At 46.6% G+C, this 25,746-nt stretch overlaps 1 protein-coding gene across 3 annotated transcripts in view; it reads left to right on the top strand.

Moving 5' to 3' along the window:
• RAB27A (RAB27A, member RAS oncogene family) overlaps positions 1 to 25,746 on the top strand; it is a 465,531-nt gene that overhangs the window by 60,220 nt on the left and 379,565 nt on the right. For all 3 annotated transcript variants that reach the window (XM_086958330.1, XM_086958326.1, XM_086958321.1), the window contains exon 2: positions 16,755 to 16,886. The gene's annotated coding sequence lies outside the window, so the exon portion shown is untranslated. The remainder of the gene's footprint in view (positions 1 to 16,754; positions 16,887 to 25,746) is intronic.

Genomic DNA, 25,746 nt, shown 5'->3' with positions numbered 1-25,746 from the left:
TGGGCCTTTTTGGCAGGTTCACCCCTGAACTTTTTGCCTTAATCTGACATAGTATTGGGGGTTTTAGGCCTCTGGGCGTTTTAGCAGTGTGGACCAGTGTAAAGTGAGTGCGCTCTCTGTGTACCTTTGATAAGATTGGCCTGCCCTCCCATAAGAATGCATTGGGGACTCCTGACTAAGTGTGTCAATGGTAATTCATGGTATGGGAGGAGCAGCGTGGTAAAATTTAGTATGTATGAAATTGTGAGAATAAATGATGCGCAATGGTGTGCGCAGATTTACTGTGACTATGGGAGAAATGTCACCTTTAAAAGATGGCATTTCTGTGTGCTATGTGTCTGCCTGCCTGATGTAAATTATATGTCTGGCTTGTGAGTGACAGGGGGTGGGATGTGTGTGTAGCTCCAGGAGGGTCAGGGTGAGTCAGTGCTGGGCTGTATAGGACATCTGGGCTGGGAGTAGTGGGAGGGATAATCCCCTGACTCTGAATAGGAAGGTGCCTGCCCATTGTGAATGCTGGCTCCGCCCCCTGTGGTGTGTCTAATCACCTAGCCCCTACCTGACAAAGGGGAAGAGGAGCTTGCAAAACAAAGTGCTCCGAATCCCGCCTGAACCAGTTGCATCTGGTTCTCCCATGCCCTGCACTAAGACAAAGGATTATGTGGTATAAGTAGAGGGGCTGTGACCCCATGAGAGTTGTTCAGTTCTGTACTTTCGTACTGTCCTGCGGGGGCATGCTGTTGCTGGGGCCAAGGAGGAACTGCCATGAGGGCTTGCCTCCCTGGGCCCAGCATGTCCCCCTTGATCCATAAAAGTACTTTCTGCTTGGACCCTTGTACTTTTCCTTTGGTGCCCCATGGACCAGAAGGACTGCCTGCTGCCCTAGCGCCTCTTGAGCGCTATTTTTTTAATTAGGAGGAGCAAGCAGGCTTTGCAGCGCTGAGCTGCCTGAGGAGACAGAGAGGGAATCCCCGGTGTAGGGATTCTCCCATGATGGTGAGAGCGAGGTGGGAGCCCACCCCGCAATGGGAATTGTTTGCCTTTTGAGCGGGTGCCCACCCCGCTTTATGTTTTATTAATTGAGGGGATGCCCACCCTGCATCATTTGCCTTTATTGGAAACTTACCGCCGCATCCCGAGCCGATAAAGAAATCTCCTCCGGGCTGCTGCTCAGCGTGACCCGGAACGCAGGCAAGGCTGTGCCTGTCCGTGGGCGGGGCTTCCGAGAGGAAAGGGAAGCCCCGCCGGAGAGAGGTGCCGGAGCCTCTCAGGCTCCAGGTCGAAGTCCCGGGTCCCAGGAGGCAGCCCGGGTGAAGAGGTGAAGCAGCCAAGGCCACTGATGGCAGCGCGAGGTTCCCGTGAATAAAGGGAAGCCCCGCGTGCAGGAGGAGCTGCTCCAGCACAAGTGACCGGGCGAAGAGGAGAGACAGAGCCACAAGAGCCCGGGAGTGAGGGTTCTACGTGGGTGGTACCGATTAAGGCACAGTGTCCATGCCAGTCTTCTGAGCAGCCCCGCATGACAGAGGGCTGCTCCAACGAGGGGGCACATGATTGTTTGAGGGCTCAGAGGGGCCCGGGTTCCCCTGCATTTCAAAGCACATTGTTGGTGCCTGGGCGATCCCAGGTGTTAGACCAGTTGATGGAGAGAGGTCCTTAACTGGTGGGAGAGTTGTGTTCTGGTGGGTGCTTCTCCTGGGAGAGCGTGGAACCCCAGAAGTAGAGGTAGGGGGGTGAGGAGATGCTTCGCCTGTGACCTCTGGTCAGCCTGAGGGTGTGGACCCTAGGTTGGAGGATCAGTGGTAGTTTGGAACTACACTGAAAAGGAGAGTGGAGAATGGCTATTATGTGCCACAGGTTACTGCTCCCCATTCTGTGGATTGGCAAGGACCAGTGATGTCTGGGTGGCCTAGGGCCTGGTCCTGGTCGTGGACAGTTAGGGAGTACCAGTGGGGTAGCCTAGTTGGGCCTTAGAGTTATTTTTCAGAGGGTACCATGTGGGTTCAGAGTGGCATAGAACCAGATGGTGTCCCTGCAGTATCAGGCCCACGTCTATGTTCTATCGGACAAAGCAGGGGAGTCCATCAAGGTAGTGATTGGTCTACCCTGCGTTTTGGCTGGAAGGGGGTTGTGTTGGACTTGGCCCTTTTTGGCAGGTTCACCCGTAAACTTTTTGCCTTAAGTTCTGACATGGTGTTGGTGGTTTTAGGCCTCTGAGCACTTTAGCACAGTGGTCTAGTGTAAAGTGTGTGCGCTCTCTGTGTACCTTTGAGAAGGTTGGCCTGCCCTCCCATAGGAATGCATAGGGGATTCCCTGACTTAGTGTGTCAGTGGTAATTCATGGTAGGGGAGGAGCAGCGTGGTCAAATTTAGTATGTATGAAATTGTGAGAATAAATTATGCACGCATTTATTGTGACTATGACCTGGATTACCCAATCGCTTGACGCCATCCTGCCCAAAATCCACTCTCTCAGACACATCAAGAGAGTTAATCCCTCACCCTGGTATACCCCGGAACTCAATCTGCTACGTAAGGCCTGCAAAAAAAACGAACGTATCTGGAGGAAGGAAAAAACCGAGGAACGGAAAGAAGCATTCCGCACCGCGGTAAAAACCTACAAAAAAGAGCTCAGTTGCGTCAAAACTAGTTTCTAAGAGGACAGAATTAAAAAACGCTGCCTGCTCGGCCCATGAAACCTACTCAGTTCTAAAAGAACTACTCCACCCCCCTGACCCCCCACTCAAACCCCTCGATCCCAAAGCAGCCGAAACTAAATGTAAAAAATTAGCCACCTTCTTCGACGAGAAGATTCAAAACATTCTTCTAACCATACCCCCTCCCGAACAGGACCCCACACAGCCGGATCCTACCATCACCACCACCACTCCTCCTCCACCGCCAGCCCCCCAACCCTCCCTGGACACTTTTGGTCCCGTAACAACGGAAGAAGTAGGAGCTACGCTGGCCGCAATCAAAAGTGGTTCCCCCCTTGATCCTGCCCCCCTCCGTTTCCTAAAAAAAGTGTCAAGTACCATCATCCCCCCCTCACGGCCCTGGTCAATTCCTCTCTCTCAGAGGGTATTGTCCCCCCCAGCTGGAAAGCGGCGGCAGTCAAGGGTCTACTGAAAAAACCCTCTTTAGACCCACAGGACTTCGCCAACTACAGGCCCATATCCCTTCTCCCTGGAAACAGCAAGATCGCAGAGAAGCTGGTAAATAAGCAATTATCGCTTTACCTAGAAAGCAACAACCTCTTAGCGGCCTCCCAGACAGGATTTCGTCCAGGTCAGGGCACGGACATCGCCCTCCTGACAGCAGTGGAGAAGGCCAGAAGCATTCTGGACATGGGAGGATCAGTGGCAGTGATCCTCCTAGATCAGAGTGCGGCCTTCGACACTGTAGACCATCCCACCTTAATCCACCGACTGGGAGAGATCGGATTAAAGGGTATGGCCTTGAAATGGCTAGAATCCTTCTTGACTGGACGCTCCTTCCAGGTGCGGGAAAACGACAGCTGCTCACCCACCATCCCCCTCCGGTGTGGAGTGCCACAGGGCTCATCTCTGAGCCCTACACTTTTCAACGTGTACATGGCCCCTCTGGAGAAGAGGGTCAGCTCGTACGGCGTGTCAGTCATCAACTACGCCGACGACACTCAGCTGGTCGTTACCCTCTCTCATCCTCATCACGCCCCATCCGACCTCCACAGCTGTCTTTCCGAAGTCCATCGATGGATGAACCTCTCCTCATTAAAATTGAACGGGTCCAAGACTGAGATCCTCCTGATGGGCCACAATGGGCCCTCTCTACCATCTCACCTTTGGCCCAAGTGCCTAGGGGACCCTCCCGCACCCAAGGAAGAGGTCAAGAGCCTTGGTGTGTGGATTGAGAAGGACATGAGTTTTAAAACCCAGGCAAAAAGAACCGCAGGGACATGCTTTGGGCTACTTAGAGCCTGCAGGAAGATCTTTCCCCTGCTCCCAGATACCGCAAGGAGGCTCCTTATTCAGGGTCTAATCCTGGCAAGATTAGACTACTGTAACGCTTTATACTTGGGTGCCCCTGAAGCCACCTTGAACTCACTGCAAAAAGTCCAAAACGCCGCAGCCCGCCTACTCACGGGCACACCTGGAAGATCCTCCGCCAGGCCGGCTCTCAACTCTCTCCACTGGCTCCCAGTCAGAGAAAGGGTCGTTTTCAAAGCCCTCTGCCTGGCCCATAAAACCCTCAACAACAACGGTCCCCCACTCTGAAAGAACTTCTAATCCCATACAAAGCAGAGAGAAATCTCCGGTCCAATACAGAAAATCTCATTGCAGTCCCTAGAGTGAGAAAAGCCAAGACCGGCGGCCGTCGCTTTTCGGTTCACACGGCTAAACGATGGAACCACTTACCCCGGAAACTCAGGACAGAACCGAACTATCTCCAGTTCAGGAAAACCTTAAAGACCCTACTTTTCCCGCAAATATAATCTCACTAGCTGGCTAAAACCCCTGGAGAAGCAGATCAGCACTGGGATGCTCTTCGGAGTTACTACGCGCTTTACAAAAACCATTAAATAAATAAATAAATAAATAAATGGGGGAAAATGCCTCCTTTAGAAGATCTTTCAAACAACAGTGGTCCCATGCATTCAAAAATAAAGAGAAAAGTAATGAATATAGAGAGAATCCGTTCTATATTTTGAGGGACATGTCCAGCCGGACAGAGGTCTATAATTACTGAGTAAACACTTCAAATCCAACAAAATACCTTCTACTGATCACCTGTGTGGTACACAAGCCTGTGCCCAACACTAACAGGTCTTAATACAGAAGGTAGATATACAAACAAGGAAAAAGGCTTTTTAAGGCAAACAAACGTTTTCTGTATAGTCAATGCAGTTGTACAGAGAAATCACAAGAACACCATTACATTACATAGTAATCACGTTTAGCATATGGTGTCACAGAGGTCGACGACGTTTCGGTCCCCCCAGTTAGATATGGGGACCATCATCAGGACTTAGAATAATGCCTTAACTTTGTTAGCCTCTAATTACCTGGGAAGGAGATAAGAGAAGGAATAACATTTATTTAAGGTAGGGCTTACATATTTAATGGTGGGTGACTAAGTGAAATTGTGTAGTTCCTTTAGAAGATGACATTTCTGTGTGCTATGTGCCTGCCTGATGTGTATTGCATGTCTGGCTTGTGAGTGACAGGGGACGGGAGGTGTGTGTGGCTCCAGGAGGGGCAGGGTGAGTCAGCTCTGGGCTGAATAGGACATCTGGGCTGGGAGTAGTGGGAGGAATCCCCTGACTCTGAATAGGATGGTGCCTGCCCAGTGAATTCTGGCTCCGCTCCATGTGGTGTGTCTGAACACCTAGCTCCCACCTGACAAAGGGGAAGAGGAGCTTGCAAAACAAAGTGCTCCAAATCCCCCCTGAACCAGTTGCATCTGGTTCCCCCATGCCCTGCACTAAGACAAAGGATTATGTGGTATAAGTAGAGGGGCTGTGACCCCATGAGACTTGTTCAGTTCTGTACTTTGGTACTGGTCCTGCAGGGGCCCAGGAGGAACTGGCATGAAGGCTTGCCTCCTTGGGCCAAGCATGGTCCCCTTGATCCCTAAAAGAACTTTCTGCTTGGATCCTTGTACTTTTCCTTTGTTGCCTCTTGGACCTGAAGGACTGCCTGCTGCCCTAGCACCTCGTGAGCGCTATATTTATAATTAGGAGGAGCGAGCAGGCTTTGCGGTGATGAACTGCCTGAGGAGACAGAGAGGGAATCCCCAGCGTAGGGATTCTCCCGTGATGGTTAGAGCGAGGTGGGAGCCCACCCCGCGTTGGGAAGTGTTTGCAGGTGCTCACCCCGCTTGTTTGCCTTTTGAGCGGGTGCCTTCCCCGCTTTGTTTTATTAATTGAGCAGGTGCCCATCCCGCAGTATTTGGCTGTATTGGAAACTCACTGCCGCGGCCTGAGCCGATAAAGAAATCTCCTCCGGGCCGCTGCTCAGCGCAACCCAAAAGGCAGGCAAGGCAATGCCTGTCCATGGGCGGGGCTTCTGAGAGGAAAGAGAAGCCCCACGGTTGAGAGGGGCCGGAGCCTTGCAGGCTCCAGGTTGAAGTCCCGGGTCCCAAGAGGGGCCCGGGTGAAGAGGTGAAGCAGCCGAGACCGCCGATGGCAGTGCGGGCTCCCATGAGTAAAGGGAATCCCCGTGTGCAGGAGGAGCTGCTCCAGCGCGAGGGACCAGGCGAAGAAAGACGGAGTCACAAGAGTCAGAGAGTGAGGACTCTACATGGGTGGTGCCGATCAAGGCACAGTGTCCATGCCAGTCTTCTGAGCGGCCCCGCAGGACAGAGGGCCGTTCCAACAAGGGGGCACATGATTGTTTGAGGGCCCAGAGGGGCCCGGGTTCCCCTGCATTTTGAGGCACATTGTCGGTGCCTGGGTGGTACTGCAGAGAGCGGGCCTCTCCAATGAGGGGCATCTTTCTTTCAAGGGGCCCTGGGGTGTCCCAAGGGCCCGTGGTGCCCATACCTCCCTTTGGCCATTTTTCTACAGCTGCCCCGCTTGCAAGACGGCAGCTGCAACGTTTTGGGGGCACATTGAGTCTAAAAAGGCCCAGTGGGGCTGAAGGGGCACAGTTGTGCCAGAGCCCATCCATGTTGGCAACAGCTGCACCGCACCAGCGAGGGCAGCTGCAACGTTGTTGCATAAACTGTTCAGAGGGCACGGGTGAGGGCCAAGCCTTATTGGATTCACAGGTGCAAGGCAAGTAGCATCAGCTGAAACGTTTAGGTCGCAGTTCTTTGGGGGCATTTTTAAAGAGAAAGATAGGAGTGAGATGCACTCCTACGCCCCAGCGCAATAACGCACTTGTGAATTCTGCTGCCTTGGCAGCAGCCCTGACATTTGGGACATAGGGCATTTGAACCCCTTTGAGAAGGCCAGTTGGCCTTTGGGACTGTTGGGTTTGTAGGGTGCCAGGCCCTAATGTGATTTATGTGGTGCTAGGAAATGTGATTCATGTACTATGATTTACACAACCTGTTTTAAGCCTCTAACTGTGGTTTATTTATGAGGTTATTTGCATACTGTGGTTCATGATAGTGAGATTAATCCCTATTGTGAGTTATGCCCCTAATGCGAGTTATGCTTAGGGTCTAATGCGTTTAGACTTATGGTATGTTTGCATAATGTGTTTATGCTGGTGGGGCTGGCGCAGAAGGTAATTCACACCTAAATGAGATACTGTGCATAATATGGTTTATGTTACAGGATGATGCGGAGTACAGCGATTACTGGCTGTGGTCTACGTTTATGATATGTCCTACATTTACTAAGTTCACTTTGTTAGGGTTCTGACAGTGGTCCAGTTGGCCCTGTCAGGTGTACATAATCCCTTGTAGATATTATCTAGTGCCATGTGGCACAATGTATATTTTGTGATTAGTATTCTAATATGTTATGAGAATACAAAGGCTATTTTTGATATAACCTTGTGTGGTGTTCTTTTTGTGGTTTGCCTGGTATGTTGTTGCTGTGTGTGTGCGCAAACGCTTTACACATTGCCTCCGGGATAAGCCTAACTGCTCGTGCCAAGCTACCAAGGGGGTGAGCAGGGGTTATCTTCGGCGTGTAACTCCCTTGCCCTGACTAGAGTGGTGGTCTCTGCCTGGCTTTGGCACAAGCCTTAGCCAACCAGAGATCCCAACACTGACGATATATGTAATCAACATAGGACAATTCTTCTAGATTTGTATTTACTCAGGCTGTTCTTATACCCCTGAGGAAGTCGGCAGAATTTTATAGGACTGCCTAAATCTCAAAACTCAGTTAAGTCTCTGCTTTCAGGTGCTATATTTTGGCAGAAAAAGCCATTGGAAATATCCAAAGTGGTTTTGTATTTTTTGTGCAACATGTTGTTCATTAGTGTTGCGCTGGGTGCCTTTTGAATTGCAAAGGTGCATGTGGGGCTGTTTAAATGTGAAGTGAGCTAAAGAACGATGATGGATTCATCATCTGAAAAGTTTCAGCTCTGTGTATCATCTCCTTGTGTTTGCTTTGGTTACCCTAAGTTGGCAGGGTATGCCCAGTCGCTGGTCCCTTGCTCAATTTGCCACTGGATTCAAGGTAGCCTGGCTGATGAGGGGTGCTACCCCGAAACTGGTCCCAGGATGCTTGTTTCCGATCCAGAGAAGACTTGGCTTGGCAGTTCGGGCTGAACTGTTCCCATGAGGAACAAGGTCAAGACTGATTTGCAAATGGCTGGGTCTGAACTGGGGGTGGCAAGTGAGCTAAGGAACGTTGATGGATTTAACCCAGATTTGAGACTGGTGGTGAGTGTCTGAAAAGTTTCAGCGCTCCGTCCATCATCTCCTTGTGTTTGCTTTGTTCGCCCTAAGTTGGCAAGGCATGCCCAGACATGGTTCCCTTGCTCACTTTGCCTCTAGAATCAAGCTAGCCTGGCTGATGAGGGGTGCTACTGTGAAACCGGTCCCTGCATGCTTGTTTCAGGTCCAGGGAAGACCTGACTTGGCTGTCCGGGCTGGACTGTTCCCATGAGGAACAGGGTCAAGACTGATGTACATATGGCTGGGTCCAAACTGGGGTGGCAATGTGAGCTAAAGAACGATGATGAAGTGTCTGAAAAGTTTCAACGATTTATTCATCATCTCCTTGTGTTTGCTTTGTTCGTCCCTTATCAGGAAACGCTGCTTCGAGCTGGTTTGTTTTTTCTGCAATCCAGAATGGAACTTGCTCCAGTCTGGCAGGAACTTATCATACAATTGCATTGATAGTGACTAGACTCATTGTAGGCACAGTTAACTGTGACTGCACAGTTTGAACAGCCCTCACTGGGATAGCTGTTATAGTACGCATTACAAATTGTGTTATGCATCTACATAGTCCAACCAGGCCTGTATAGAGAGCACTAAGGTCTAGCACGTTTAATGGTGCTAAATTTGGATATGGTGTATAGCCAGCTAGTACTGGCCAGGTCACCTCTTCATTGCTAAAGTGACCCAGTCTTATTGTATGCGGAAGGGCGCCTTGGAACCAATTCTGGTGTTCCTGATATGTTAATGGTATTGCTAAATCTTCATTAGCTCTGCATTAACCTGGTAGTGCAGCTGGTGTGTATGTGTGAAAATGTTGTGCAGTACCAACGACTGCAGGAAAGTAGACTCATGGGTAGAATACCTCTGCTTTATATGCATCATGGACCTTAACCACGAAGGTAACATCTCTCCTCCAACAGGGAGCACTTGTTGTAATAATAATGCTATAACAGCATGTCTGCAGATAACAGGAATGATAGCTTCCATCGTCATTTTTCATTAATGGAATTCAAAGAAAGGAATATACTATAATGGGGTAACCATTTTAAATGTTCAAGCTTGAACAACCTACAGACTAAAATAGGGGTTTCCTATTAAGTTGAGGAGGATTAAATTCCTTAACACCATGGATGTCTCCGTATGAGGTGAAAAAGAGACTTTTGGCACACACAAGAACTACTCAGGAGACCCATCAGACCTAAAACGTTGGTGGCGCCATGTAATACGGTTCCTTCGAATTAAGAAGAACTGTGTATCTGGACAACATAAACTTTGGAATATGGGCACTTAGTTCACACTCACCATCATATAATGTTGCCATGGATCCTAGCAAGCCCACAATGCCCCATCTGAGCCCCTATACTTACCAGGGTTCCAGATGGTATTAGCAATAAAGGTGGGCGTAAAATCCGTTTCGCGGGCGAATTTGCGGATTTTCCGCAATTTCGCGATCCGCGAATCTCGCGAAATTGCGGTAAAATCCGCAAATCAGCGGGGACGAATTTTCAGTCAAGCAAGGGTTACAGCAGCAGGTGCAAAAGTAGAACCTAATTTCTTTGTAACCTTTTACAAAAGGGTTACAAACAAATTAACTTCAACTTGGACACCTGCTGCTAATTGCTTCCTGGCGCCTTGTTGCCTACTTGCAACTATTCTCTGACCCTGCTCTGACCCTTGAAGCAGGGTCAGAGAATAGTTACAAGTAGGCAACGAGGCACCTGTCCAAGGAATTAAACCTCATCAGGAAGCACTTACAGATATAAAAAACAGGAAGAAGGGAGAGGATGGCAAATACACCCATTTTGAGTTGTCAAGAGGGGTTAAACTAAAAGAGACCTTTACAGCACAATTTTCATATGCATTTTGCTAAAAATAAAAAGCTGTATGTTCTGTAGGGGCCACTCAGGAATCTGGCCCTTCAGAGATCCGGCCTCTCTTTCTTTCTCTCGTTCTCTCTCTCCCTCTCTCTTTCCCTCTCTTTCTCTCTCTTTCTCTCTCTTTCTATCTATCTATATATCTATCTGTCTATCTATCTATCTATCTATCTATCTATCTATCTATCTATCTATCTATCTATCTATCTATCTCTCTCTCCCTCTCCCATAAACGACTGCATGGGTAACTTCGCTATGCAAGCGGCTCGCGAAGACGCAAAAAGCCCCACGAACACGCAAAAACCCTGCGAACACGCAAAAAAACCCGCGAACACGCAAAAAAACAAAAATCCGCAAATTCGTGAATTTTGCAGATCGCGAATTCGCAAATCCGCAAATTCGCGAATTCGCAAAATTCGCCCATGCTTAATTAGCAACCTTGAAAATTACTACCCATTTACTGCCCAAGGATAACTTGGAAACAGATCTAATATTTTGTTGTTTACTTTTGCATACCCAAGGTAAACACAAGAAAGATACTAATTGTTTTTTTAAACATTTAGTGTAACAATTGTATACTTGTATAGAAAGAGGATGCTACAATTATTAGGCAGAAGAAACAAAGCATTGTTACCAGCATTACAAAAAAGGTGAAAAAGATAAACAGTTCAACCATTATAACGTTACTATGTGATTGTATGATTATTTGGTTATACTCCTACCTAACACTACCTAAGCTATCGTGAGCATAGCGGGATTACCCTCTGCCAGATGCCTTGGGAAAGCCTAAACCTCCATACCTGAGTGTAATGTATCATGAAGCCGTCCTCTGCAGAACAGGATTTTGTCCTTTGCAGGATAGGGGTTAGAGTCAGCAGGATTGCATGACAGCCACAGTTATTGTGCTCCAGGACAATTCAAGCAGAAGTGCTCCTCTTCCGAAAGTAATGAAAAGGCTGTATATATTATAAAAGCACTGTTCCAATCGTGCTGTGCCAAAGGTGCAGAGCTGCTACGGTGGTTTGTCTAGAACCAAAAGCAGTCCCCAACCGGACAACCCAATGCGAGGGCATCATGTTCTATGTGCCTAGCCTTGGACAGAGTGTAAGAATACAATTATAATAATGCTTGCTATGAAATGAACTGCATGTATAATGATTTTTCAGTACGTTATCATGTAAGGACAAAGCATATACATGTCACCATTTGAAAAATATTTCCAGTTAAAAACGTGAACTAAAATGGAGGCTTAGAACAGGTCACATTGTGCCTCACAACACTGCTGCAGTTCTGTCTGAGGCCTTTCCATGTTCAAAGATGGGGTGCAACCTGGGTACACATGGGTGAACAACCTGTGTGCACATGGGTGAACAACCTGTGTGCACACATGGGTGCTTCTCTCTTTGGTTGGTCTCCAGCTTCCTAGGTGTGTGGTCGCACAGAGGGAAGAAAAGGGAGCCCATGATAATGACAGTGCAAGATGCAACTGTGCTGTCACGCCACTATTCATTTGCAATATGTTATTACAAGCGAGTAGCAGTGCACTTTTCTTATTATTAACTCATTCTGATGTAAGAACATGTCTACAATAAGAAAATAATCCTTCACACCTAATAAAGAGATTAACATTTGGCCTTAATCATATTTCACCCCCACAGAATCCAAGATAATGGTGGAGCTTCTTTTAAGAAAAGCCATGCTTACTGTTTTGCACATGTCCCATTACTCTGCTTTTTAGAACTGATGCCCTTTGGCATATACACTTTAGGTAAACTCTCCACTTTTCCCTCTCTCATTTATTCCTCAGACCATCTAAGTTATTTTTGAGCTACAGATTCATGAAGCATTAGGATGCCGTTTGGCCAATTTACACTGTGGAATAATAAATATCTTTACGATAAGATGTCATTTGTTCACCATGTCTTGTAAGCCATCTTTAGTCTATTCTTGAGTTTTGGTCCAACTTCATTTTGGATTCTTTACATTATAGGATTTGTACTTTTAATACTGTTGATGTTTGGCCTACAATAACGACAGTGTTTCTGGCGGTACTGGCTAACAGACACAGGACATCTTGTAGGTGAACTTCATTTGACTGAGCCAGCAGGCCCCTATGAGCTTTTACCTCTTCATGGTGTGCAGCGGTTTTACCATTAGATGCTCTTTAAACCTCCTCCCCTGGCACACCTATCCACAAGGCCTGGCTAGTGTTACCTATGGAGGAGCTAGTTACATTACCTTGTTCACATTTTTAAACATACTCTAAGGACAGCGGAGCATGTTTATCATGGGTTTGCTTCACCCTTGAACCAAGTAAGGAAATGCCAGGGTGACCAAAACCGAGATGAGATTTAACAAGCCATGCAAGGCCACCTTGTGTGGCTCTGGATGGCTTGGTAAATGTGTAGTAATGCAAGGCAGCGCAAGTTGCTGCCTTGCATTACTTTACGTGGTGGAGTGATAGAGCGCAGTGAAATTCCGGAAATTGTAGGGGTACATTATATTCACGAATAGTCCATACCCACATATATTGTTATGTGTGTTAATGTTAGCTAGTAAATTGTGTTGTAATAATTGATGGTAAATGAAATGATAGAATGAGTCGTGCCATACAAAAAAGTAAAGTGACATTTAGATGGAATCATGTAGTTTTCGATGTTCATTGCAAATGCATAACAAAGTAGCTCATATGTAATGTAATGCATTAGATTTAAACGTGCACCATATTAAAGTCTGCACACGTACAGATGATTAATTGTGCCTTAAATGTGATTAAATGTAGTGCTTGAAGATTCATAATTTATAAATGCATGTTAATTTGATGTCAAATACCTGGATAGAGGAATTGCACTTTCATTCTGTGAAAGACCTATTCGTATTTCTTAGCTGAATTTGTAGGACTGAAATGTATTTTCCCCTGGTATAGCTCTCATTTGGAGGCAATCAGCAGAATTTATGTGCTTGCAAGGTTGTTCTATTCTCATGTCTCTGTTGCAGGTGCAAGGACATATTCCTTGCTAGTTAGACTAACACCTTTGTTTTAGGAGTTATTTATGGAGGAGACCTGTTGCAAAGTATTCAGGAATGCTGATAATTCTGAGCCGATATTCTTCCGCGCTGAAGAAGCCTGAAAACCCAAGGACACACCAGCCGTTACTGGACCGAGTACAAGTTTTGGTGGAAAATTACCTACGAAAGGTGCACGGCCAGAGGAGGTGTTTCAGGGGTGTGTTCTGTCAATGGTGCATTTTGTATTAGGGACAGTGCCCCGCGGGATCAGTCAGCAGAGCGCCGTTAGGCAGGTAGAAAGAAGGGATCAACTCTTAGAAGGAAGACTTAGAACGAATTCTGTTATTTTGGCTACTGACCCTTACAACGTGAGTGTACTTCTTAGGAAGTCTTCACGAACTGACACCTTTTCTTGATCGTGCCTGGGAAATGTTAAGTAGGGATGCCCCGTTAGTGATAATGTAGGGATAGATTAACGGATTTCTTTTGCAGCTACTAATAAAGACTAATATAGACATTGCACCAGTTATTGCTTGTTTGGTATTTTTTTAGTTGCTGATTCTTTTTATGTTGCACCGGATTAGACTGATTCTTAGGATGAACTTTGTATTAGTGCCTATGTATTTTTACAACCTCGTCATGAGGTGCTTGTATGTTCAGTTATTTTTGGCTTTGTAATAAAACCCTTAATTTGAGATCCGGAGTCAGTGATCCTTTCCGAGCTTTACTCAATTGGTCCATGCTTGTTGTTATGAATATATTGTTTCTCCCCTTTACACTTCTCAGCAGGTAATAAAGGTCCAGTCGACCGAGGATTCCTAGTAAACTTTTATATTGGAATCCGGCCTTATCAGGAGCGTTTCATGGATGGAGTGTGGTTGTTCCCACGCACTAACCCTTGTATTCTGAGGCATTCCCAGATTTAAAAACACCTGGGAATGCATCAGATTTTGTAAGCCTTGCCACCAGAGGCACACCGAGGAGCAATATCTTTAGTTCTCCTCGTTGTTTCCTCTTTCTAAGTGCGCTGCATTCTACAGCACACTTAGAGGAATATGCCTCTACGGATTGTTTCGTGTTGAAGGTGTTCCTTTCTGCTCAAAAATAATCTTGCACTTAACGTAGACACCGTTGCTCCATGCCGCAAAGGTGCAGGAATGTGTCATATCCTAATGGATATGGCCCATTCCTGCCCTCCCTCTTCCACATAGTGCCGCAAGGGTTCCTGCTGCTTTGCGCTTCATGAAAGGTTGATAAATCTGGCCCATAATGTATACTGTGTAGATTCAAGCACTTCCATGCTGGTTGCCAGATTCTCCATCATTTATCTCTCAAATGAAAGACACTCTCAAGCTGGCTGAGTGCCATGCTCAGTTTGTTGACAGACACTGAATCATTATGGCAAAATGTAATGAAACTTTATACACATACAGCCAGATTGTAAATGCTCACTCTTACAGGTCTTCATGCTCTTTACCCTAGTTGTGCACTCGCACCAGTTACTTAACCCCTTCACTGCGACCGCTATTCCTCCACAGTGCTAAGGGGGGAGGGCGGCAGAGCAGCGGGCGCATGCTGGTGACGGAACCGCTCCGTCACCAGCGTCGGTTGCGCTGTGCTCATGATGGAGCGGTTCCGTCACGGCCCCGCCCGCTCAATAGAACACGCCGCGCAGGCGCGAAATCAGCGCCGCGCAGGCGCTGCGGCAGGGCCATGACGGAACCGCTCCGTCATCAGCACAGCACCACCGCAGCTGATGACGGAGCGGTTCCGTCATCAGCAGGGGAGGGGTTAACATCTCTCCCCGATCTCAGACAATGGTACATCAACACATCCTGAATCTTGATAATATTCCCTAGAGGTGTACTACAAACATTGAAGGATTTGGAAGGTATTCCTTGAGGCACCACTGCGTGTGTGAGCAGATGTGGGAATGGTTTCCTCTAATATATATCTGCAGGGTTGGACTGCTCTTTAGGGCAATCTGGCAGTGCCCAATGGGCACAGATTATACCCACTGGTGGCTCGATGTGGCCTAGTGCCTCGCCGCCCAGCTCTTGGAACCCTTGGGATCCAGTCCATCCTGTAGAGCTGAAGGCACTTTTCAGAAGCAATGCCACCCAGGCAGGACACAGCAAGCCACATCTGTGCCCACGAGCAGCCCACCACGTTTGTGTCCACGAGCAGCACACTGCTCTCCCTAGATACCAGCTCTAAGCATGAGTGCCTAAAGACTACTGTAAAGGTCCATTTATGCTCTGACATATTAATGCAGGCAGCCTGGACGCTAGTAGTGGCACCACTAGGTGAAAGAAACCCGATATGTACCATAATGTGATCAGATTGGAACATGCTTCAGAGTAAATGTTGTATTAGTAAATCACAAGCGCATACTTCTAAAGTTCTCTATGCATCATCAATGTACATGCATTTGTGATACTGTATATTGCAAATGATGAAAGTTTAATAAAAAGATTTTCACTACAAAAAAAATATTATAATAATGCCGGCAGCCAATCAGACAGCAGTACAGCACTCACACATGCAAGAGCCTATCAGCTCATCAGTCCATACAGCATCCTTCCTTCCTGAAGAGGAAACGTTGTTAACTTCCTTAAACACGTACTACTTGGTACTCAACAAACATATTTCTGTGTCCAACTGTTAACGCAGCATGACCAACTCATTCTAACTTTTTTAAATTGTAGAGTAAAATTGCCAATTTACATAACAGCCCATATTTATGTATCCAACTGTTAACGCAGCATGACCAACTCATTCTAACTTTTTAAAACTGTAGACATGTGTATATAGCCAATGTACACAACAGCCATTCTTTACTTTGTAGTGAATTTAAAATAGATTTATGAGACTTATGTTTTCGCATGTCCAGTTAAAGGTTCCGTCTTCAGCATGGTGTGGCTGTGGTGTAGTAAGCGTCCACAGCCTAGCTGCAGTACTCTTTATCTGCAATGGAAGGGAATTCTGTTGCTGGGTGGCCACTCACGCTTTCCTCAGCTTTAAGAATGAAGGTTTCCGGGGGCTATAGATAGAGGATTGGAAGTAGTTGTTTGCAAGCATGGAGGGGCTTTTATGAAGCTCGTCTTCGACAATGAAGAGGGGCCAACCAAGTATATGGCTATGGTCGTAGGTGGCAATACTATTCCCTCCACAAAGCCTTAAGTTCCTTTCTTTTTCCTGACAGCCATTTCTTGGTCTATGCTAATTGCACGCGCCCAGAAGCCCCATTCGCGAGGAAAGCTGCGCTTTACTTCCTTGAAGAAGCGCTAGTACAGCTGGCAGCACCAGCCTCTCGCGCGGTCCCCAGTTGGTGAAGCGAGGGTAATCACTTGATCCGTCAGCAGCAGCACATGACAAGCAGCTGAGAGTAATTAGCTGCTCTGGCGCGAGCTGGGTGGGAGACAGGGCTCTGGGGAACGAACTGCCGCCGTCCGAGGAACCAGTCCAAGAAATGCGCTTGTGCGGTGATTAACATGCGGCTGTAGACTGTGCCTCATAATTACACTCTTCCCTTCCCTCCGGCAGCTCCTGGGATGAACACGGACACGTTTTGTGTGGATGCACCGATGACCTTTTTTTAAGTGCGCCAAGCCGTGGACACTGCGCGAGTCTCTGGGAGGGGTCGAGTCTTCGCCGAGCTGCTCATCTGAAGCCAAGGTAAGCACTGATATTTTTATTTACATCGTTCTCTGGGCCCCTTCTGAAATTAACCGTAATGCTCTGGTAGGTGTTTGAATCGGTTTGTTGTGAATGAGGCAATTTTGTGATTCTTTCTCATCTCATATACCAGGACACAGTCAGATGTCATAATTGGAGAAATACATGGAATAGTCAGAATATGAGTAAAAGTAAAGTACAGCTTGGGGCCCGTCCCCCTTAAAATAACTCGTTTTTGCGCATGTAAATTAAACAATCGTGAATACATTTGAGCTCTCCAGCCCTCCACTTAGTAGACAACAAATACACTTTAAAGTATTTGGCTATGCATTGGGGTCTCTGTGTGGACTTGAAGGCTCGGTCGGTGCCGGCCCTCTCCTCTTTTATTATAAAGATGAGTGTCAGTTAAACTTAGGTCAGCCCGATTTTTAATTCCAGTTGAGAGAAAATGAGATCGTGTCTTGGGATGAGCACGGGACTGAACATCACGCTTTTGCGTTGTAGTATCCTCGCCCTGCCCCAGGGGCTTTGGAAGTCTTATACATGTTCGTTTTCCGCCTCTGTTGACTCTACTGGGGGTTGTGGTTGGCGGCCATTTGAAGAATTCCAAAGTCCAAGTTCATGTTCATGTTCATTGACATGAAAGATTGTGGATGAGGCTGGTTTTTTATCCCCATCAGACGTCTGATCTCCCTATATGGAAATTAAATACTCCCTTCTGGGCCATTCCAACTAGATTTGATCTCATGTGCATCGCCTTGATTGATTTTTCAAAAACACTAACTTCATATGAGGACTTAAAGGGCCATCCATACCCTCCCCTGCCAGCTGTTTACGCATACACCCTGCACCGTTTTCAGCTTTACTCATACAGAGTGACTTTGGGATTGGATTCTGACAGACGGTACTTTACAAATGGCTAATTTCGAGTTGCTAATCACTGAGAAGGATTTGTTGTATATTATGTAAATATTTTTTAGGTCTTTGCTAATGAATATTAAGTATTGGGTCGACTAGCCACACAAGATAATTTGCATACACTGAGTTTTAGTAAAATTGAGTAGGTGGTTATCCTGGAAATTTTTCATGGATCTGATCTTCTGGATATACGTTAGACATTGGAAGATGGCCTCCTTATAGATGAATGCCGAAGCGCAGTGTGTTCCAGTGAGGTGGAATACGTCAGTGATATCCCGCCCCACCAGGACTAGCAGCAGGCTCTTTGTTTTATCTCTTCAACTCACTGCTTTGTCAAGATGACCAATTCTCATTTATGCTTTGTCTTGTGAGTAGAGATTGGACAAAGCTTAACGTCTGATGTGTTCCTTCTCCAAAAACACCTACAATGAAAATTTCACGTTTCATTTAAAAGTGCGATAAAATAAGAGTTTTAGGTTGTTTGGTACATTAATCTACTGTCTGACAAAATACTTAACAATTTACTATAATACCAATCTGCCGCCATCAAAGGGAGTATGAACTGGTCTAGTTTGACTGTTCAGTTAATTTTGTGAACAAACTTGGGTTAGAGGCAAGACTGCAGTGGCTGCACAGCTCAGTTGTGTTGTTTTGTAATGTGGGATATGTTGCTGATCAACTTCGTCAGGCAAAAGTAATATAGTGCAGCAAACGGAATAATGCTATTATGAGATACAGGCCAGTAGTCAGGGTGTGTGATAACCAGTGATCCCGGAAAAAGCACTGCTGCTTGCAAAAATAACACCATCATACAGTATGCTCAAGTTCTCACTTAGTTCATCTAAAGCCTTCATTTTCTTTAATGTTTACTAAAGCTAGCCCTGTGGAATTTGAGCTCTTCGCGCAAGGAACTGAGAAGCAAAGAACACAGAGAATGCTTAACATTTTTTACGCTCCTTAAATACATATTATAAAGTGTTAACATGATTTTATGAGTAGTCAGCTGACAAAGAACCCCAGCTGGGCGTCCAGTCTGTGATGTCTACCCTCTGTGTTAGTTTCTCATTCACTTATAATCAAAGCATTGCCAGGGTTAGGTGGACCTCGATGGGTCATTCATTAGCATACAGCTTTTTGTAAAACTAAGGCCCCTTGGTGGTTATAAATATGTGTGACACTTTAAGGAAGATCTGATCTTAACTCATAAATCACTTTACATTCTTGATGTTTTGCTTTTCTCATCTGGTGAAAAGTCCCTACGTGGTTCACGATTTAGGGCTTATGCTTGGTTATACTGAAGACCATTGCACTGAAGAATCTCCCATTCTCAACACCACAAATGTATAGCAAATCAGGTGTCAGACAGAAATGGTAAGTAAAAAAGAAATATTCAACAACAGCCTTCCTTACTTCTTGCCAACTCCAAGGCACTAGCCAGATAGTTAATTCTAAAGTAAGCATTCTAGAGGTAACGAAATATTAATATTAGAAGTACATACACGCATCTAAACATTACAACACTGTCAAAAACTAGGGATGTGGAAAGAAAACACTGCAGATACCCCCAGTTTCCTTGCAGCTATGGGTCCCCCTGGATACAGTATGTATGTGATGAACTAGGAAAGAGATGGTTGCGGGAACACAGGGGAATAAAACAATGAGAAACTGGAGAAAAGCAACAAGACCAGGAGGGATACTCCAGGACCTGGGAACATTTTCAGAAGATAGTAAGAAAGGTTTAATATAGTTGATGAGAAAAAAACAAAAGTGTACTCGCAGAAAGGGCATTTCAATATTACTCACCTCCTATAAGTCCGGGGAACTAGTGGCCCAGATGAAGTGAAGGAGACTGGTGCCTCTGGAAACAACTGGTAACTCTAATAAAGCACAAACACCAAAAAAGGACCAATCCTAGCCAGGCCTAATCGATGGGAATGAATGTGAAGGAAGCACCAAACGCCAGCAAGGATAATGAACTGCATGGAGGAACAGAAAACTCACTAAAATACAGTGTTGTCAGTCAGTGTGTTTCTCCATCTCGGGGCCTTGTAGTCAGCCTGCGAAGTACCACTATTGACCCAGAAGAGGAAGGAGAATGGCGGGGGTGCCACATTGGAGTGGGATTAGTCTAGCTCCAGACTTTGCAGGCCTGAGTGCCAGATCCTCCAACTCCCTAACCCTCTAACATGGAATCGCTGCTCGCCGCTGTAATGCTGGACCTGACGTTGTACCAGTCAGGCCATTTCTGATGTGGAGTGTCAGTGCTAGTTCTGAAAATCACCCTCCAATACCATTCAGCAGATGGCTGATTAAAAGCCCTTTAATACTCTACCAGTAGTTCAAAGCATTTCCAGTAGAAATAAAAGAGCCAACTGTACATTGCATTCGCTCCTGAAATGCTAGTCTTGTGTTTGTTTGCGTATATATAATAAAATGGGAACACACACACACACACACACACACACACACACACTCACACACACACACGCTTACCCACTAATTTATATAATTTTTCATACCTCAGCAAGAGCACAAGAGACTGGTAGTGACGTGACGAGTCGAATGCCGACAAGCAGATGCGGTTCAATCCATGTTGAAACCTGTGAGTCGTGGATCAGGAGCCGTGTGCCGCAAGCCGCAAACAGTGAGCTGCAGGCAGCGTACCACAAGCGGGACAGGCGGTAGCAGTAGTATTGGCTGGAGCAGTCTGGGGCCGCAGCCGCAAATTGAGAGCCGTGGCCACGTCCCACAAGCGGTGGCGGTAAGTGCAGAGCACGGCCCCCGGGAAGTGTGGAGCAGAGCAGTGAAACAGAACAAGCAGGAGTCACAAGAAAAGGTGATTGTGTGAAAGGACATGCGGTTTCTTGGACATTGAAGTCCCTGGAGCAAGGTGATCCACTGTGGCCTGGTTTTTTTAAACCATTGAGTCAAACAAGTGTGGCAGACACTGGGGAAGTAGCAGTAGTTTCACAAAATCTGGAATACCAGAATAAATACCTAACCGTGAGGAAGAACAGGGTTTTCACAGAACATGTATGAAAATCCTCTTTCAAGAAAGAAAATTCTTTTCTGGAGTCCCCTCACCCACCAGGGTTTCCCCTAGGTGGCATGCTTTATCTCTGGGGTCCTCTCAATCCACTGCGGATTGAGGCGTGCTGCGACTTGCGGAACTACGTAGGAGCACTAAGTTGTGGAAAATGTGTAGTGAAGTGAAAGTGGAGTGGAAAAACAAAAAGTTTAAAAATACCTAATTAGTAATTAGTGGGCTAATATTTTATTCCTGCCCCTAGTTGGTATGGCTAAAATAAGGGGTTAATAATAGGGAAAGTCTAACTATAATGAGTATAGAGTCCCTAGTATTGGGTCGACATGTTTCAAGCTGTCCCCTCAAAGCTCTTCTTTAGGACCACATGAGGACCAGCCCCGTGCGTGCCACTCCTAAGGAAACCTATAATTAGGAATTAATGAAGAGCACACCTACTGTGTATGCACCTAACACGTAATACATACTGTTAATCACTGACATGTAGTATTTTAGTTTAGGCAGAATTTTGCCTTATGATCTGCAGGGGTAGAGGGGCTTGTAGTCACACCTCCTTTAAACCCATTTAAATTAACAGCATTGGATGTGAACTTTAAAACTCTGAAATGTGATGTGCCTCACGACTCTTCACTAAACAGCACCAGGTCTTCATCAAAGGTCATTAGCAGAAAAATCTTGAACTTGAACAAAAATCCGGTAAAGATAGTGGAGGAGAAGCACAACACCGTTGTAAGCACCTCAACCCCCCTCAAAAACGATGGCAGCATCACGGGCTCGGCCTGAATAGCTCTCCTAAATACAGTGGAGGCAATATCATCGGACATCCACTTTCAATCAGACAAACAGGAAATTCAGGTAGATCTTCTCAACACACTTGCCATCTATGTATCTGGCATAGATTGCAAATTTACAGTCGCAGAATGATCTGATTCATAGGACCCAGAACAATTGTTACAGTACAAACATTGTGTAGTAATAAATCACCACACATGTAAGGTTCCAAGAACGTTTATTAAGTCCTCAAATAAACAGGTGCTCCCAGCTTGACGGAAAGGCCTCCGTGAACATTCTAACACAGGCTCTAGGAGACAGCACGGACCGTACCATGGGAGAGGGAGGGAGAGGGGTGGAGATAGAGGAAGAGACCAACAGGTGCAAAGTTACAACACACCTTTCCCCCTAGGGAGAACAGAGGAGAGGTAAAAACAAGGCCCTGCCAAGGGAGGAGCAAGCTGGCCAGAAGAGAAGCAAAAGCAGTACGAGGAGAGAGAAGGCAGGAGGAAGGAGCCGGGAAAAGGAAACACTGGGAGAAGGATAGGGAGAGAGAGAGATAGCGAGGAAATACAGGTAAGCAGGGAGCAGGGGGAAGGTGAACCTGGACGGGGAGGATGACGCAACAGGGATAAATAGAGGCTTACGCGGGAGACTCAAATAAGTTTCCAAACAGAACGCCCAGAAAGGGAATGTTAAGGTCCCCCTACTGGGGAGAAGAACAACCTTCCTTCATCCCAAGGAAAAGGAAGAGAAATGGGTAATAACCACCCCTGCCCATAAGAATGCCGGGTACAAGTATAACAAATGACTAATCCCAAATGACTGAGAAATCCCCTGTAAGAATGAAGATGCAATTAGTCAAAACAAGAGTTAAAGTACAACAGTTTACCAGACTATCACTTGCATCGTCTATGGCTAATTCAGATCTACAGTGTCTTTCAAGAGTTAAAGTTCAACCCATTACTCATTATATATTTTTTCCTTTTTTTTTTTTTCCAATTTCCACTGTATAACAATGATATAACCGTAAACATAGTGGGGAGAGGGGAACAAAGGGACTAATATAAGATGTCCTTTCCCCAAAATTAAAGAAAAATGTTGCAATGGTATGCTGTGTCACTATTCATTACGAACCAGGGCACTCTAGTTTATCATTGCCCAAATGCTTGCTCCATTTCTCCACCCCGGTGGGTCGCCACAGTCACAGACTTCTTCTTTTTTTTTTGGGGGGGGGAATTTCCTGAACCACGTTGCACTGCAGCTTCCCCTATTCCTTCGACAGTTTACCTTCTCATCACAATGATCAGCGTCAGGTCCAACAAGACTCCTCTTGATGTCCTTTGAATCCATGCCAAATGCAAAACCTGCTGTACCAGCCTCCTCATGAACCCGTCTGTCAGCTGATTCCTTGAAACTAGTACCGTTGAAGAAAGAGGTTGAGTCTTTCCTGTTTTTGTACACAATTTCTCTCCTGTCTTCTTTGCGTGACCAGAACATATCTAGTTGAACTTTGCGGTGTGCACTTCTAGCGTTGTGATGCGCCTCCACCCTTTTATTATCAGACACTTTGCCATTTATCCTGGCCCAGTACTCTCCTTGCTTGCTTCCCTTACATTTACTTTGGCTCTGACTATTTACTCCAGCATGGTCAAAGTCATTTGCATGGGGATGCGCCTCCTCCAGTTTATTATCAGACACTTCGCTATTTGTCCTGACCCAGTTCTCTCCTTGCTTGCTTCCCCTATATTTACTTGGGCTCTGACTATCTGCCGTTGCATGGTCAAAGTCATTTGTACATTTTTCCCTTGTCCAACGGCTAGAGTCGGCCAGTGCAGTAGAGCGCCACGCTTTCTCACCTTTGCGGCTTGAAGATATACACATATCCTTCTTTACTCTTGTGAATACGGATTCCCTATCCGTTCTCCTATTAGTCATGTCTTTTTTCCCCGCGCCAACTTCAGCACAGGCTCTTTCTCCACGTTTTTTGTCTTTTCTTTCATCCTCTCCATTCCTCAAGGATGTTTCTTTGAGAATTTTGAATTCCCCCACTTCTGCTTCACTTGTCTTCTCTTTCTTCTTCACCACCCTTGTCTCTCCTACATCAATAGCAGTCTGTGGAGCTTTCTCCTTTAACACCTCCCATTTTCTAAAATCCCGACAGTTGTCACATGTCATCTTACTCACGGGGTCTGTTTTTATGGGGTTTTCTGTAAATCCTAATTTCTTTTGATCATCCCCCCTTGAACAGATCTCTCTTCTTCTGAAATGTAAACTTGGATCCAAGTGCTTCTCTTCATGTGACCTAGATTCATCACTCTTCTACCAACCAAGCTAATGTTGAATTCAGAGTATGTTACCAGGGACGTGTCTGCTTCTTCCAATGTACTCCCTAGTTTTACTTCCAATTTCTTTCTCCATATACTTTTGCTTATTACAGTGTGAGGTGACCCAGTGTCTACTTTAATGTCAATTTCCACATCAGCCATGTAGATCATATACTCAAGTGCCGTTCCCTTAACTTGCCCTTTTTTTTTAAAATCTCCAACTTCCTCGAATATTGTGTTCCACAGTGTATGCCCCTTCGTTAATTGCTTGCTATGTTCATCTAAAACTTGCATGACTTTTCCAAATAAATTCCTGTCTTTTCCCTTACTGATTTCTTTTCCCATATTGTTGTCTAGAACATTGCTCTTTTTGCTGAGTGGAGGCTGCAGTGTATGCTGTTCGTGGAGAAACGCTGGAAATATATTTAAAGCGCCGTCACCCTGCAAGCGCTGTTTGGAAGCGCTAGTGACATACTGCTCGTGTTTCCCGCTCCGCGGGAAACACTCGTGATTGCGGGGGTGAAGAAGGTCCGAGTGTGAAAGAAACCTCACTGCCCACAAGCCATCTGGGCCAGGAGCACCTCCCCGCCACGCCCCCCTCACCTGCCTTTAATTTCGCTGGGAGTCCGCTGAGGAGCGGAGAACATTGCTCTTTTTGCTGAGTGGAGGCTGCAGTGTATGCTGTTCGTGGAGAAACGCTGGAAATATATTTAAAGCGCCGTCACCCTGCAAGCGCTGTTTGGAAGCGCTAGTGACATACTGCTCGTGTTTCCCGCTCCGCGGGAAACACTCGTGATTGCGGGGGTGAAGGAGGTCCGAGTGTGAAAGAAACCTCACTGCCCACAAGCCATCTGGGCCAGGAGCACCTCCCCGCCACGCCCCCCTCACCTGCCTTTAATTTCGCTGGGAGTCCGCTGAGGAGCGGAGAACATTGCTCTTTTTGCTGAGTGGAGGCTGCAGTGTATGCTGTTCATGGAGAAACGCTGGAAATATATTTAAAGCGCCGTCACCCTGCAAGCGCTGTTTGGAAGCGCTAGTGACATCCTGCTCGTGTTTCCCGCTCCGCGGGAAACACTCGTGATTGCGGGGGTGAAGGAGGTCCGAGTGTGAAAGAAACCTCACTGCCCACAAGCCATCTGGGCCAGGAGCACCTCCCCGCCACGCCCCCCTCACCTGCCTTTAATTTCGCTGGGAGTCCGCTGAGGAGCGGAGAACATTGCTCTTTTTGCTGAGTGGAGGCTGCAGTGTATGCTGTTCGTGGAGAAACGCTGGAAATATATTTAAAGCGCCGTCACCCTGCAAGCGCTGTTTGGAAGCGCTAGTGACATACTGCTCGTGTTTCCCGCTCCGCGGGAAACACTCGTGATTGCGGGGGTGAAGGAGGTCCGAGTGTGAAAGAAACCTCACTGCCCACAAGCCATCTGGGCCAGGATCACCTCCCCGCCACGCCCCCCTCACCTGCCTTTAATTTCGCTGGGAGTCCGCTGAGGAGCGGAGAACATTGCTCTTTTTGCTGAGTGGAGGCTGCAGTGTATGCTGTTCGTGGAGAAACGCTGGAAATATATTTAAAGCGCCGTCACCCTGCAAGCGCTGTTTGGAAGCACTAGTGACATACTGCTCGTGTTTCCCGCTCTGCGGGAAACACTCGTGATTGCGGGGGTGAAGGAGGTCCGAGTGTGAAAGAAACCTCACTGCCCACAAGCCATCTGGGCCAGGAGCACCTCCCCGCCACGCCCCCCTCACCTGCCTTTAATTTCGCTGGGAGTCCGCTGAGGAGCGGAGAACATTGCTCTTTTTGCTG

This window comes from Lissotriton vulgaris, chromosome 2_1 (genome assembly GCF_964263255.1).
Source record: "Lissotriton vulgaris chromosome 2_1, aLisVul1.2, whole genome shotgun sequence".
NCBI classification, from domain to species: domain Eukaryota; kingdom Metazoa; phylum Chordata; class Amphibia; order Caudata; family Salamandridae; genus Lissotriton; species Lissotriton vulgaris.
The sequence above is the reverse complement of the archived record's forward strand: the minus strand, read 5'-3'. Positions and strand labels throughout refer to the sequence as shown.